Genomic DNA, 4,432 nt, shown 5'->3' on the forward strand with positions numbered 1-4,432 from the left:
AAACCTAGACCGCGCTAATAATAATAACGGTTTCTGTCGAAAACCGTTCTTATTATAATATGACAACGGTTGTTTAACAAACCGTTATGAAAAACGTTTAACGGTTTCCATAAACTCGTTATATAATCACCCTTATCAACGTTGTTAGAAAACCATTACCAGTTTAAGAAAACGGCGTTTCGAAAACCGTTACTAAATTAACACTAGCAACGGTTTTTGGTACCCGTTGTTATGTTATAGCTACGGATTTCTTGTAACCGTTATCATTTTCTATTATGATATAACGGTTCCTCTGTACCCGTTGTCATTTATCATTTATGGGTGAAAAATAACGTTATATACTTTTTTCAATGTAAAATATTCAACCAATGCATGTATGATAAAAAAATGAACCGTTGCATGCATTGTTTTATTTGACCATTATTACTATCCGTCCATTATTATATCCACACATGCATACATATTTTCCTTTAAATATCACTTATAATGTGATCAATTAAACATATTCACCAATTCAAAGTTCAATTAATCATAGCCTATAATTTAATTAAAAATATTACACTTCGATCACCATGTCGTCGTCGTCTTCTACACCCGCCGAATCACAATCAAATACGCGCTATGTCCATCCTATTACGTGTATTATACACAACCTTCCAATCAAATATGATGACAATGGTAAGGCTTTTTCGAGAAGTTTTACTTGGATGAGAGATATGCTTCATCAAGGTGGTTATACGAACGTTAAAAAGGTCTACCCAGCTTGGACTAAAGTTCATGGTTTTCTTGGTTACGCAATGATCGAGTTTGAAGGTTTTGGGAAAAAGCTGAAATCTTTTGGTCAAGTGAGAAAACTCCAGGCAAGATACGAGGATCATGATGCTGGGAAGAAAAATTATTATACGGATGATGTGTTACAAGCGCAATATTTATGGATTGCAACCGATTGTGACATTAATCTATTAAGAACATATCGGCACTATAGTGACACTGTGCCTCGTTCATGGGAGGCAGAACAAGTGCCTCTTAATAATCCAAATATTGAATTCCCAATATTTATCTCAATTGCAGGGGAATTACAAGATGATTATGTTAATTAATTAATATTATTATTCTAATTAATGGTTTTAAAACCGCGCGTCTTTTAATTTCTTGTTATGTATGTGTTTTTCTTGAATAATATATGTGTGGTAGTGTATTTTATTTTCTAATTATTTATTGCAAGTTACGTAGGTTTAAAATATTTGTTAATAAGTCAACTTTTACATTAAAGTAAATACTAACGGTTTTGAAAAAAGTTATAAATGTGACAAAGCATCCTTTACTATCATTCATTAATCAAATCACAATATTTCATCCCCATTACACAAATTTGAAACAACATGGCAATGAACCCTAATTTTATCAACAACGAAGAATGGCTTACACAAACGATTGAAGATGATGGGAAGGTTCTGGTAGGACTTCCCGCCGATCAACACCCATTAATAAAAGCATCCCTTGAACATCAACGGAATTATTGGATTAAGAGGCGTGAAGCAGTCCGGCTTGTCAACAAAGCCTCATCATCATCATCATCTTCATACCCTCGTTGGCCTGTTACTCGCAGCTTGGCTGCAGCCAGAGATATGTTGAGTTGTACTCTTCCAACCTTATCTCCACATGCAAGTCGTATCCTTGCATATATTCAATCTGTTATTGCAAAATATGAAGCCAATGACCTGGATGTTAGCGGTATACCAGAGTAGCGTGATTAGTGGCAGGTTGAGAAGCGCTTTTTACGCTTAACCGGGGTTGTTCCGGCTTATTATACATCTTTTGATTTCTGATAAATGCTGTAATGTATTTGGTTTAAAATTAAATGAAATGATCATTTTGAAAGTGTTGAGTTATGCTTGTTTGATTTGCTTCCATTTTTTGAACTCTATAGATCAGTCAGTAATCAAGATCCAGATTGCTGCTACGTAATACTCATCAACAACGGTTCACCTGCAACCATTGTCAATTGGTTCATCAACAACGGTTCACCTGCAGCCGTTGTCAATTGGTTTATTAACAATGGTTAACCTACAACTACAACCGTTGTAAATTTGTTCATTAACAACGGTTCACCTACAACCGTTGTCAATCGTGACGTTCTAACTTCAACGTGCACCGTTTATTAATTGTTTGATCGTATGACTCAATATATTAAAAAAAAAAATGTAAGATATGACCATACGACTCAATATATTAAAAAATAATTAATTGTTTGACCATACGGTTATTTTTAATCCGTGGCTAATATTTCTCATTATTCTTAATTTGACAAATGTACTGACGATTCAGTTATTTTTTATTGAATCAACGTTGCATTATTGGTGGGTTTGAATCAACACTGCATTATTGGTGGGTGATTCTGTAATTTTAATTTTATTCCAAAATTATGGTCGTTAACCAAGGTACAAATATTGTGAGTTCATGGGTGCAGAGGGATCGTAAGTTGTCAGAAGAAGCAGAAAATAAAAGATTAAGGGAATTGCGGCGGCAACCGAGCTATATTGAAAGTGAGAAGAAAATGGACGCGTTACGAGAAAGGTTAAAGGAACAATGTCCTTTTCATTTCATTAAGTTCCCCCCTAAACATATAATTCTTGAAGGTACAGATGAGAATTCATCGGCTTTCGAAGTTGGTTCTTCTGAGGATTTGATGGTGGGGTATATATTGCCCAGCTGCGATTGGTATGTATTTACCGTGAGTGAAGCAACAAAAGCTTGGTGTCAATGGTGGTTTAGGTCATCGAAAGTGATGTCGGATTTGGAGTAAAAGACCAGAGTTGAAATAGACTCCTACATTATCATTAATGGGAAGAGATATTGTCCATGACGTAGTGTATTTTGGGTCATTTGATTAATGTATGTTTATTAAGTGCTCATTGGGTTTTATTTAGAAACTAATTGAGGAAAGAAGTTACATTGGGTTGTGTATAATTTAGTCTTGAATTTCCATTTTCCCCCACTTGCTATCCCAGTTGCCTAATTGAGGAAAGATGTTTGTACTAACTTAATACGGTTTACCAAATATGGAAGATGCTTTTTTTTTTGCGGGAAAAACTTGACACAATGAAAGATAAATGACAACGTTTTGGCACCAATCGATATAATATATTGAAAACAATTACGGGTTTATAGTCAGCCGTGGTCATATTGCAAAATACAGAATACAGTTTCACTTAACTCGTGTTTATTAGTTTCAATCAAATATTCAAACAACACATATGCAAACCTTCTCCTCGCTCACTTAAAACCCTCGAACACTGAGTTTCCCTAGAACCACTACTATTCTCCGTCGCCGTCGTCTTTGCAATCGTCATCGCCGTCGTTGTCGCCATGCTCATTGCCTCTGCCGTCCCCTCCGTCATCGCCATACCGGGGCCGACTTCTCCTCTTTGAAGAAGTAATAATAAACCCTACTCCTTCGTCTCATTAACTTAATGTCTTTATTTTCTTAGTTGTGATATTATCCCCTAATTATCTTAGGTTTATTGTGTGTTAAACAACACCTATTATTTTAAGTATATTGTGTGTTAAACAAATCTATATTTTTAGGTATACTGTGTGATCATTTATTTGAGACAGTGCTCCTGCTATGTCGACTTAATGCTTAAAGTTAGTAGTTTATTAATTTCTGGTTTAGATATGGGTGGAAAGCGGAAAAGAAATGATGGGAAAAGGTCAAACGAAGAAGATTCAGGTAATGAGAATAATTTGGAATCGGATACTGGGCGAAGGACCCATAGGGTTTCCCTAGAAGTAATAGATAGAGGGATTCCTAATGAACTTCAATGAGATAAATCAACGGGGCTACCAGATGGTATCTTTGCTTCAAAATTCGCGACTTGGATTGGTTGTTGTGTAATAGAGTATGTGCCTCTCGGTTTACTGCGTATTGATCAGTTGAGTAAAGACCGGGAGGAAAAGCTATGGGGATGAATTAAGGTATGTATATACAATAATAAATGCAGTGAGATGAAATTATCTTAGTATTAGATATGTGCTATTAGGCGAAACTAACCAAATATGCTCACCATATATGCAGGCAGCTTACACTGTCCCCCAAGAACATGATGGTTACCTAAAAAAAATAGGGGAATCCTTCAAAGCATGGAACTTAAAGGTTGCTCAGAACCACTTGTTCAACAAGAAGACCGGGGAGATAAACAAGAAACCACCAACGAAGAAGTATCGGTATGTCAGCCAGCAAGATTGGTATAACTTTATTGCTTATAGGCAGTCTGACAAGTTTAAGGTAATTTATCTGCGACTCATTGGGATCACTTTATTAGTAATCAGTTAATAAGTAATGAAATATGCTTACGTTACTCGATACAATTCATTTTATAAAGACTATGAGTAGGCAGAACCAAAAGAACATTTCAAAGAAAGAGAGCGC

Source organism: Silene latifolia, chromosome 7 (assembly GCF_048544455.1).
Source record: "Silene latifolia isolate original U9 population chromosome 7, ASM4854445v1, whole genome shotgun sequence".
Taxonomy (NCBI): domain Eukaryota; kingdom Viridiplantae; phylum Streptophyta; class Magnoliopsida; order Caryophyllales; family Caryophyllaceae; genus Silene; species Silene latifolia.